Source organism: Elgaria multicarinata, chromosome 1 (genome assembly GCF_023053635.1).
Source record: "Elgaria multicarinata webbii isolate HBS135686 ecotype San Diego chromosome 1, rElgMul1.1.pri, whole genome shotgun sequence".
In the NCBI taxonomy this organism is placed as follows: domain Eukaryota; kingdom Metazoa; phylum Chordata; class Lepidosauria; order Squamata; family Anguidae; genus Elgaria; species Elgaria multicarinata.
Window position 1 is genome coordinate 141,989,185 of NC_086171.1, and position 12,385 is coordinate 142,001,569.

Here is a 12,385-nt window from a genome sequence, read left to right on the forward strand (position 1 = left end):
CACATAACCTCCTTGGTCTGCTGATCAATATTTCTGTAGGTTTGAATACCACTTTGTTGAACCCATCCACTGAAGCACTGCCTGCCACTGAATAGCTTGCGGATTAAAAGTTTGACTGTCATAGAAGACCTTGAGTTGCATCCAATGTTAGACATACTTAGAGTAGACCCATTGAAATGAATGGGACTTAAGCTAGACTAGCATTGGATACAATCCATTCAATGAAGGTCAATATAACAAATTCCTTGTGATTGCAAAAAGCATGGCCTATGCAAAGAAAGCACTATTCGAACTATTTGATATGGAAAAGTTTCCATAACTGCACATAACTGGAATATTATTGTTATTATTATTATTCTGCCATTTTTCCAATACTGGAACTCAAGGCGGTTTACAAGATTAAAATATATACAATTAAAACATATAAATATCAATTTACAAAAGTTAAACAGTAAAATTAAAAACATTTAAAAGTTTTTAAAAAAGCAGTAACAATTTAAAACAATCCAATACATTAACACAGGTCCAGAGTATTTCCAAAAGACTACAGAAACAAAAAAAAGTTTTTGCCTGCCTCCAAAAGCATAACACAGAGGGAGCCAGTCTAGCCTCCCTGAGAAGGGAATTCCAGAGCCTTGGAGCAGCCACTGAGAAGGCCGTCTCCTGCGTACCCATCAGGCATGCCTGTGATGCTGGTGGGACTGAGAGAAAGCCCCACATACACACAGAGAAGATCTCAGAGCACAGGCAGGCTCATATGAGAGAATACAGTCTTTCAGATAACCTGGACCCAAGCTGTATAGAGTTTTATAGGTCATAACCAGCACTTTGAATTGTGCCCTGAAACAGACCGTAAGTCAGAGGAGCTGTTGTAACAGGGGAGTTGCATGCTCCCTGTAACCAGCCCCAGTCAACAATCTAGCCACAGCTCTTTGAACCACCTGACGTTTGGACAGGTATAAGCACCTGTAGCTAAAGAACTAGTCTCCATCACAAGGCACAGAGATTTAGGCTTTGATTCCAGATGAATGAGTGACAACTGCCACGTTTTAGTGTTCTGGCTTGTTACATGCCCTGCCCATGTTGCCAATTGGGAAAAAAAAGGCCTGGTTCTTTTATAGGGAGATGGATTAAGGCATAATATGTAATAACACATTATTCTTTAGTATAGTTTTCCTAGAGCCTCATTTGAACCAAATGCTGCCATTTAAGAGTTATTATTTCAGGTTAAAGAGACAGCCGAGGAATTTAGAAGGCAAATTCTGAGGTCAGTTGAATATTACAAAACAAACAAAAGTAATTGACCAAATCTAATTAACACAGAGAAAAGATAGTATACAAATACTCAGTGGATAAAGTAAATAATCCATTTAATATAGGTTATAACGACACTACAATTTTCAAGCAGAGGGAGCTCTTGGACAAGAGAAGAGAAGCTACATAAAGGGAAAGATCAATCAGCTAGGAACGTACATACTGCTGCACAGAAGAAGTGGTCTGTCACCCCAAAGATTTGAATGGCAATATAAAACTTTGTTGAAGGGGGAAAACCCACAAAGCTATTTTATTTTATAAATCAAGCAATATGAGCTTCAGAACCCAGGTTTTGTTCAAAGACTTGGAAATTCCCAGCTTTTATTACACTGAAAATGATTTAGGCAAGATCCTAAAAAGTCAACGACAAACATATTTACAGAAGTACCAAGTTTGGGGAGAATTGTTTGGCTCTTCTCAAATGCCACCAATTTATCTGAGGAATTTCAAGACAGATTACTAGATCACATAAAACAAACTAGCAGTATCATATTAAGGTTGTGATGGTGGTGTTTTGTCAACTTTAGTTTCTCTTCCCATCAAGACTAATGCTAGATCTACACTCGTGCTTTTTATCAGTATTGAAGTGCCCTGATAACTGCTGGGGCACATTAGGCATTCCATATACTCCTTTTCTAGTGTTATTTCCCATGCTTTATTCCATATTATGCAAAATCACACAACAGATGTCATTGTGTGTTCTACAAGGTATAAATGTGTAAGCGGGATATTGAGCCACCATGTTGGGATCGTATCAATATGGCACTAGGTGTAGATCTGGTCTAAGAATTGTGAAGCTGGGGTTTCTCAACAATTTATAACAACCATCTATTAACTGGTGCTTTGCTGTATTTTACAGCTGATGACATTTGCTGTGATCCAAAGAAGCTACAATATTTCTGCTGATATAGAAGAGCCATACTCGGAACCAAAAAATTCATAGTTTTCACTCTGTTGGCTCCCACAGTTGACAAATCAAGCCGCTTTTAAAATAGTGCCTTGCACCTTCAGCAGTGGAAAAAAGCTCTGATTATGTGTGCAGTTCTTTTCTATCCATACTTAGATGCACTGGACTCCAGCCTAAATCTGGATTCAGGATGACAAAGTAAATGGCTGCTATATTACCTCTGAGGTGATACAGCAACTGAAAAACAGAATTTTGTGGGTAGTACACATGCACGGCTGTTTGAACAAGACTGTGTGTGTGAAGGGGGTACAATTATAATGGTTAAAACTTCTTGGGGAGCCACCTCACCAAACAGCTTTCTCTCTGATGACAGGTGATTTCTTTTGCCCCTGCCAGCATGACCAATTATCAAGAATGTGGGAATTGAAGTCCAAAAAATTGGGACACCTACTTTCTGACCATCTCTGTACTAGGGAACAAAAAAGCCAAAGGGCAAGGGGTGGAACCTGGAGCATGTCCAAAAAGATTTATTATAGCCTATGTGTTTCGGACTGTGTAGAGTCCTTCATCAGGGCACTTCATACAACAATATGAGCTCACTTCTCTCCTGAGCAACAGTCCGAAACACGTAGGCTATAATAAATCATTTTGGACGTACTCCAGGTTCCACCCCTTGCCCTTTGGCTTTTTTGTTCCTTCATTATTTGGGGTCCCATCCTTATCGGCTACATCTCTGTACTAGAGCACAATATGTTCTGGGGCTTCTTGCTCAGCAAGACCTTAGGGAGTGGTCTCTGCTCAGTTCCCATTGGGAGTTCAGCATTGTCGATGGTATGAAGCTACTCAACCCCTATCTTCATTAAAATGAAACAAAACTTTTCAAGAACCATGTCCATAAAGCACCAAGGTTGCATAATCCTAAATAAAGGACCACTTGCTCCAACAAGTTAACCTGTTTGGATCAGCAGGAGTACCTCTCTGGATGCTCCTGTGGTGACCGGCAAATGGCACACCATTTAACAAATATCCTCCTTAGAAAAGCTTTCTTGGTACATCAGGTTAAAGCAATTATTTTCATCTTTCATGAACAGCAAAGAATGTATGTTATGCTGTTGGGTTTCATTGTTTTGTGATTTTCTCTTTGATATTTTAAATTTTTGTACGGCACATTGTGACTTTTGTGTGTGTGGATAAATTCAAAAAGTAGGATATAAACAATATATAAAAGAAGAAAATGACGGCATTTAAAATGCAGAAATTTGCAATCAGATCACAATCTAAATCTTTCCTCAATTTAGAGACTTTGGTATTTCATTTCCTTCATGGCTACTTCTCACTTATTATTCCCAAATAGTTTCTAGAAAAAAAGAAAGGGGTTGGGAGTGCAGTGGCATAAACTGCGATTAAGTGTATATTTTCTACCAGATTTTATTCTCTCTCTCTCTCTCTGAACTTTCTCAGAGAGCCATAACACTAAAATGATGGATTTCTCGGAAACAAAGTAGGTATTTCAGCATTAGCCAACAGAGGGCACTAATAGACCAATATATTGCTGAAAGTATTTGATGTTGATAGCTACGTAAAATATTATTTTATTCAGTCATCAGATTAACATTCCCCATCCTATCCCCCCCAAAAGGACTGTGGACCATAAGCTGAGACAATCAGCAAGATACAGCAGGAGAAATCAAGAGCTCCATCACACCAGCGCTTTATCACATTCTTGTCCTGCCTGGTTTGCTGTTTTGAAATGCAATACTAACATGACGTGCCTGTCCTGCAGTCACTTCGCCTCTTCCCCTCCATTTTCAGTCTTTTTCTAGGGCAGGGAAAGTGCAATTTATTTTCTCAACATGAAATAAAAGCACCCTTTCGTCCCTGCGTATTGCTGTCCTTGCGCTATGTTGCTTTTCTTGGGGGTGCTCCTGCTGACGAAAGTGGAGGGTGGGGAGGTTCTCCTCCAGCTTGCTGAGTCTGTCAGTCGAACGAATGGACTTGTGCTGAACTGGTCAAAGGACTTTTGCTTCGCCAACTCTACCCTCACTGCCCGCAGAAACAGCACCCAGCTGATTAAGCGCTGAATCGGTAAAACACCAGACAACAAAACCAGAGCGAGGGGGGAAAGCCGCCCACATCCATCACCCGACAAGAACCAATGTTCTGGAGGGGGAAGGAAAAGGGGTGGGGTGGGGCGGGCACAACAGTGGGCCAGCAAACAAGTGAAAAGAGAGTTCACCAGTATAGCAGTAATTGTGAAAGGGACCAGCACTTGCCACGCTAATGAAACGGACGTCCAAATCACAGGTGCATACAAGGAAAAAAAAGCAGGTGTGATGGAGCTCCAAGAAAAGAGGAATGGGAACCTGGAGGCTCAGCCATGGGCTGGTAAAGGCACTAGGAAGGGGTTAAACATTGACAGAATCCAGGATAAGGGTTGGGGTTTGTGAGTACCGCATTTAATAACATATTTTAGAGATGGGAAAAGTGCAGAAAAGGGCAACTAAAATGATCAAGGGAGCATCTACCCTATGAGGTAAGGTTACAACAGCTGGGATCGTTTAACTTGGGGGGAAAAAGAGGCTAAGGGGAGACATGATAGAGGTGTACAAATTTATGCATGGTGTGGAGAATGTGGATAGGGAAACGTTTTTCTTCTTCTCCCATAATACTAGAACCCGGGGTCATCCCATGGAGCTGATTGGTGAGAGATTCAGGACAGATAAAAGGAAGTACTTCTTCACACAGTGCACAGTTAAACTATTGAATTTGCTACCACAAGATGTAGCGATGGCCTCCAATTTAGATGGCTTTAAAAGGGGGTTGGATAAATTCCTGGAGGAGAAGGCTATCAATGGCACTGGTCCTGATGCCTATATGCTTCCTCCAGTATCAGAGACAGCAAGCCTATATACACCAGTTGCTGGGAAACACGGGCATGAGGGTGTTGTTGCACCATGTCCTGCTTGTGGGTCCCTGATTGACTGCTAGTTGGCCACTGTGTTAACAGAATTTTGAACTAGATGGACCCTCAGTCTGATGTAGTATGGCTCTTCTTATATAAGGCAGGATGGAGAGAAGAGGAAGGAGCAGAAGAGAGGGAAGATGATGAAATAGTGCCAGATGCAGATGAGAAGGAAAGTTACAGCAGTATGTGTGCTATGTAACAAATAGCATGATTGGCAACGTAATGCCAAGGTCTCCACCAGCTGACGAAGACTGGGAGAGCCAAGACTGCTGCAGTATCCCAACTGGGAAACTCAGATGACACAAAAGCAGCAAGAGTGGCAACAAATCCAGCTTTTAATAGCTAAAGCCTCTGGAGAAGAGGCAATTTGGAACAATGAAACACAAAAGTTGGAGGGGAGAAATATTAAACTGGCCCTTGCTTTATTTATTTATGGATGCATGCATGCATGTTGTGTTGGGAATAAACAGTGTTGGATTCATAGCAACTTTGTCCTTCATTCTTTGTTGGTGAGAAGGAGCTGTCAGCATGGATCCTTAAGTTGTCAGACTGCCCCTGGCACACCCGGCACACCCTGACACAATGACAAAGACATGGAACATTCACCTGCATCTAAATTATTCTGGAACGACAGCCTTACTGAGAACAGGTACCCATTTCATTTTAAGAAGCACACGTTCAAAAATGCCGCTGATTAATCAGCTCTGGCCGTTTTCTTTCTGAGAATATTAGCTTTGGCACTATTAGTGCTCTTAGTTCAGACCAGTACGTTTCCTGAAGAAAGTTGGCACAGTCAAGTCACAAAGTACCCACTGCCACAAAAATACCCAAATGTACACACATCAGAAATAACACTGAACAGAACAGTTAAACAGATCCCAAAACAAATACATTTCAGTCATTTGTCTGTACCATTTTAAGTTACCATCAGAACACTTTTGCTAGTGTCAATTTGTATATGCCACATTTTGTACTGCAGAGCCAAGAGAAACACACATTAGAGCTCAGAGGCTGAATTACGTTTTGCAAGGGATCATTTAGGTCACTTAACATATAACTAACATATGAAGAGATTTCTTCAAACTCTGTTTTGTAGCTTCTATTTTAACAGAATGTCTTAAAAATCATGAAAGAGATGGCTAACTAAATCTCTCTTGGGAGGAAATTCCACAGCCTGCAAACGGCAACCAAAAAGGCCTTCACCAACTGCACCTCTGATCTTGGGCCAGTCATTACCTCTCAGCCAAATCTACCTCATAGGGTTGTTGGAAGAGAGACCCCTATATGCTCCCTTGAGTTCCTTGGCAAGCATGGTTGAATACACAGGATTTAAACCCAGACTTTTACGAGCTAAGCTCTCAAAGCTTCTATCCGGATGGATAAATCTGTCAGTTTTACTTCCTTCCACATTTCCCCCCCTCTCAAGTTCTTTCCACCTTATTCATGAAGAAATCCGCACGTGTTGGTAAATTCTTGTATTTAAAGAAATGAACCAAACAAAATCCTAACTTCTTTCTACTTGAGCTCTGCTCATGCGTTTGGTGCCTGTGGATACGAAGACAAGAAGGGGCTCTCTCAAAAACACATCAGCTAGTCCCATTCCCTAGACTCAGATCCATATGCATATATTGGCAGGGACATTGCCTACTTATGCATCAGTTCTTGAGAGCCCCTTCATATGTTCATTACCAAACCCCTGAAGAGGGCTTTGCTTGCAGCAAGTTTGAACTAATAGGATTTGTGAGAAAGTGCATTTATGAGCATGTGCAGAATACCTTTCACTCATCAATGATTGACAAGCAACCAGTCATTGCTTTGACTTCCTTGAATATCTGTGAGAAAAGCTATGTAACTAAAGAAGGCATAATGCTCAGCTTAAATCCCAGAACATCTCTACAGAAATAAAAGTACCGCATTCTATAGGACTAAAGGACAGAGGGGGTCAAAAAAATGCAAACCATCTTGAGTCCCACCACCCTCTCACTATAGAAAAAGGTCTTTAGGAAGGAAGATCTAAACAAGTGGGACTGCAACAGAATTTCCAGTACAGCCTCAGCCCTAACATTGACAGGAAGGCTCATATTCAGGGTTCCAGCCAGACAAACAGGTCTTTCTCCAAGATAGTAAAGCTGTAAGAGGTTAAAGCAGGCCTTTTCCCCACCACCTTTTCCCGTTTTTCTTTACAACCTACACTTATCACTCTGTGGCTACTAAGCATGCTCAATCCTGATTGGGCTTGATGGGGAAGGGCTCCCCTTAGGTGCATGTGTGTTTGTTTTTAGATGCGCTGAACTTCTGCCATCCTTGGAGTTTCCCTAAGCATGCTGATGCTCTTGTTTCTCAGGGCCAAATTAAACATTCGCCTGATCTCGCATAGTGCATGATTGCTTTATTTACCTTTGTATTAGCACACACAACCCCAATTTGCATCAGGATCGTGGCATTCCAAGACAGCAGGTTAAATCTCCCTACCCCCTATAGTCAAGGTAAGACTTTGGTAGGATCCAGCATGGTTCTTCTTATGCTCTGTCCCTCTTCCAAAGAGGAATGCATGGAAGTTATCAGGACTGGGTCCATTCTGAAGTAGTACAGGTCTTGAACATACCCTTCAAACAGATAGCTTTATGGAAGATACCTTGCAGGAACAATTTCAATCTGATACAAATCTACAAAATGGCTCTACCCTGCTATCTATCAGTGGAGTGGAGGAAGCCTCATAACAAGAGTTGAATACTAGCTAATTCCAACTGAGACTATTCCATTTGCAAGTTGGGAGTGTGTCGGTGCTTGTGTAGGTGTACACATACCCACACACCCCACTAGAATGAATCCCCCCCTCCAGGGTTGTGAAGAGAACGCAACCTGTCTAGATAAGAACGTAATATTGTTGATTTACCACGGTGCCTTTGATACAACCCTAAAATGCATAAATGCATTCAAGTTGTTAAACTAAAGGGTGTTTTTGGAGCAGTGGAAGGCAGAGTTTGGAAAATAAAACATGGGTATTTATTGATCTGCAGTGAGGTGTATAGCAATGAATTTCATAAGCTCTGCTATACATCTGGCATTAATCAAGACTTCTGTTGTAGAAAATGTCAGCAAAGATCCAGAGAAAGAAACTACACAAAGAGGAAGAAAAATAACTGCAGGGAGAATTGGCAAAATCGGTGCCTAGCTCCAACTCCCCCCTTTTCTTTCTTTTTAACACACTGGTCTGAAAATAGAGTTTCACTTACAGAAATGAAATGAAATTTCCATTTCTAAAAAAGATCACCCACTATAAACTAAAGAACTTCTAACCGGAAAATATCTATGTACTAAAGAAATAAGGATATCTGAAGGAGACAACACACTAAGCCATGGTCATGCCACTAACACTTTTGCAGCAAATGGTTAGTGAGCATGTTTAAACCGTGGTTATGTAGCTACCAGAGCCTCATGTCGCGTGGTAAGCGGCAGTTACTGCAGCCAAAACTCTCCCCACGGCCTGAGCTCGATCCCAGCAGAAGCTGGTTCTCAGGCAGCCGGCTCAGGTCGACTCAGCCTTCCATCCTTCTGAGGTTGGTAAAATGAGTACCCAGCTAGCTGGGGGAAAGGTAACTACGACTGGGGAAGGCAATGGCAAACCACCCCGTTACAAAGTCTGCCATGAAAACTTCAGCGAAAGCAGGCGTCCCTCTAGGAGTCAGCAATGACTCAAGTGCTTGCACGAGAGGTTCCTTTCCTTTCCTATGTAGCCACCATAGTTAGGAATGGTTCACACAACATGCTAAGCCATAATGTTTAGCTCAAAATGCTTAACCACCATGGCTTAGCGGGTCATCTGAACAGGATCATACTGTACTTCAAAGCAGCTCCTCAGGGACATGAACCTAATACTTGCCAAGACTGCCCAACTACAGGTGTTCTCAAATGTCATGTTTAACGGTGACAAAGTAGCAACAATAGAGTTATTGGTGTTCTGTGGCAGACGTTCAGATGCTATTTTAATCCAGTAATAATTTGTCCTAGAGAGATTGCCAAGCATGTACATTCAGAAATGAAATCGCTACGTTTGTTTCTTCAGAAAGATCTGCATATTTTAAGAGCATGAAAACCCATCCCTCCACAATCATTTAGGAAAGCCAGAAATGTATGGTTTAAACTGCTGCACAGGCCATCAATGGTTCGAGTATCATGAAGATGAAATATAAAGCAGGGGCATATTCATGATAATGTTGTACAGTGTCCGCAGTTTATTCTGCAAAGCTTGCCAAGATAAAAAGCATGCAATAGCTGCATGGAAAAACACCCAACACAAATGATTTTCAACAGCCTCTTTACACAGGGGACATAATGCTTGAAGTAGCTCTCAGGTATTTATTTATTGGAACTTAAACATGTTATTTCTGTGTGGGAAAAGACTCAATTATCTAAGGAGATAAGTATGAACAAATCAAGTTGGGACATAAGATTCAAGAAGTGGATTTGGTTTACCACCCACTGGCCGCTATGATGAAAAGCAAGCTACTTAAGGCACTTCAGGGCTATATATATACACCTCAAGAATAAAATAGCTATCTACCCGTTTCATCCCTCTGTTTGGAGCCAGTTCCTGAATCCTTTCCAGCCATCCCTTCAAACAGGCTTGTCTAACCAGCTGCTCCTTTCCTCTATCCAAGCTATGTGCTCCCCTCAGGCCACCCTTTCCTTTGGTGATATTCCATGTCCTTTGCTGGGTCTCTTTCAGCCGAGATGAAATTCTCTGCTTGACTCAGGCCAGCTGTCCTCGTAGAATTTTATAAGATCAAGAGACTAGTGGGACAATGTTTTAAAAGTTGCAAGCCTAAAGCCAGCAGGATTTGTTACAAAACCGAGAAGGCTAGCAGAAGAAAGAAGAGTATCTGGATATAGGCTGTATTAGTGAGTACAAGCAAGAAACTGAGGCAGGATCTACACCATAGCTTTAAAAGGTTTTATAATAGTAGTGACAACTGTTGGGGCCCAGGACACACTCCATATACAGTTTTCAAAGTGTCATATCCTGCTTGTGTAGATCTGGCCTCAATCTTGGGGAGATAGTAGTCAGCTTGTTGCATCTACTAACTAGTTAGCAGGCAAATTTGGTTCTGGGTTTCAGGTACTTCTAGATATTCTTCACTGATGGAAGGATAATGATGAGCCCTCCAAAGAAAGAGTACTACCCAAATTAACTACTGTATTTCTTCGATTGTAAGACGCCATCGATTGTAAGACGCACACTAATTTCAGTACCACCAACAGGAAAAAAAACCTAAGACACACCAGCGATTCTAAGACGCACCCCATTTTTAGAGATGCTTATATGGGGGGAAAAAGTGCATCTTAGAATCGAAGAAATAGGGTAAGAGGCAGAAATAGCTGTCTTGATGCTAATCTAGTAGTCTAGAAGTGATAAGAGTAAATAGATAGAAAAAATTCTTTCTTCATATGAGCTTAGCTAACAGGCAAATGGCAAACAAGCAAAAATACCAATTTAAAAAATTAAAAACAAAAGATATAAACATAGAAGTGCAAGCACCACATGCTCATTCATCTTTCCAATTCTATGACATTACTTTTGATGGGAATTTGAAATTCCAGTCTGGATCAATTTTTACTTCCCAAGATCTCCCATTTCTGATTTTGGATATTTGCCCTTTGGGCTTCTTTCTTTTCATTTATTCCATTTTGGGAAATGTATACAAGCATGCTAGATAATTGATTTTTGCAGAAATTACTAAAAAGCAAAATATTTGCATAATGCTGGCAGACAGCAGACATTTCTACATCACCTTCTTTCTGTCCAAAGCCCTTCATCAACTTCATATGAAAAATAATGTTTAAATCTACAGATCAAGTGAAATGAAGTCATCTCTAAACACGCCAGCAACACTACATAAAAGTTAGTTAGGAGGTGAGCAACTCATCCAAATAGAATGGTAAGGAACAAATAAGAGAGTCAAAGAGTATTAGTCACTCTTGAATTTGGCCAGTATATAAGATTTAAGTAACACCATCCAACATTTAATTACCAGACATTGAAGAATTGGCAGACAGGTTTGTGTTACATCTTGTAACACTACATGATCTTTAGTTATCAACTGCACCAGTTGCTGGGGAACATGGGTGGGAGGGTGCTCTTGCACCATGTCCTGCTTGTTGGTCCCTGGCCGAGGGCTGGTTGGCCACTGTGTGAACAGAGTGCTGGACTAGATGGACCCTTGGTCTGATCCAGCATCAGGGCACTTCTTAGGTTCTTAACTGGGTTATTGACTGATGTCATAAGAGAGCTCTGAAAAATAATCTAATACAGAGGAGACAAACACACTACATACACACACACACTCCAACTGTCCTGTTTATGGGGAACTTTATTCATTTGCTGTTCCCTTTAAAGAAAATGTTTTTTATAAAGTGAGATGCTAGCACTTCATTCTTCAGGGATCAGCTCCCTCCCCAGAGTTTCTCAAAGTGAATATCTCTAAATGGGTCATTGAATGCATCTTGTTTCTGGATAATTACATGCATATGAATGCATGTGCATGAACACTAAGGCACAATGCGGTTCACACACAGACCGCCAGTTCACACACTGCAAGTACAGAAGTATATTTTGAACTGCAGATAACATGTTATAGGACAATTATGGTTTTGTAGTATTTATTGAGCCGAAAAATCCACCATCACCCTCTCAGCTTTAGAATCAATAGATTTGCTGGGTAAATGAATGCAGCCAAGTGAGTGAAGGGCCTTCAGCAATGTGTAATAGTGGAGCATGTGAGGCCTTGGTGTGAGAATAGACACATTGCAAGTATGTCCCCATTTTCATGTGGATGAAATAAATGTTGAATATTTTGCAAACCTTGGCGTCACAGTCAAACTGTCCAAAAACTAAAATTATATCCTAAACCTAAAGAACATTTAAAAAGTTTGCAGGATGCACATTTTTGCAGATCCTTTTTGACATCCCTATAAAACTAAAGCCTACAAGCAAATTATTCCCCAAACACCCATTTTTTTTATTCCCTTCACCTTCCAAAAGCATCTGGTATTGCTCATTGTTAGGAATGGAATACTGGAATAGACAGACAAGTGAGGAACGGCTAAGAATTCCAGAAATACAGAAAGCCTCAGATATGGCCTTTGTTCTTCCAGCAATAAACCTCTGTCCTGCTTTGCAAAAGTGAGTTTTACTGTGT

At 41.0% G+C, this 12,385-nt stretch overlaps 1 protein-coding gene across 1 annotated transcript in view; it reads right to left on the minus strand.

The window, feature by feature from the left end:
• Positions 1-12,385, minus strand: part of PATJ (PATJ crumbs cell polarity complex component) — a 187,062-nt gene that overhangs the window by 122,395 nt on the left and 52,282 nt on the right. The gene's annotated exons all lie outside the window — the stretch shown is intronic.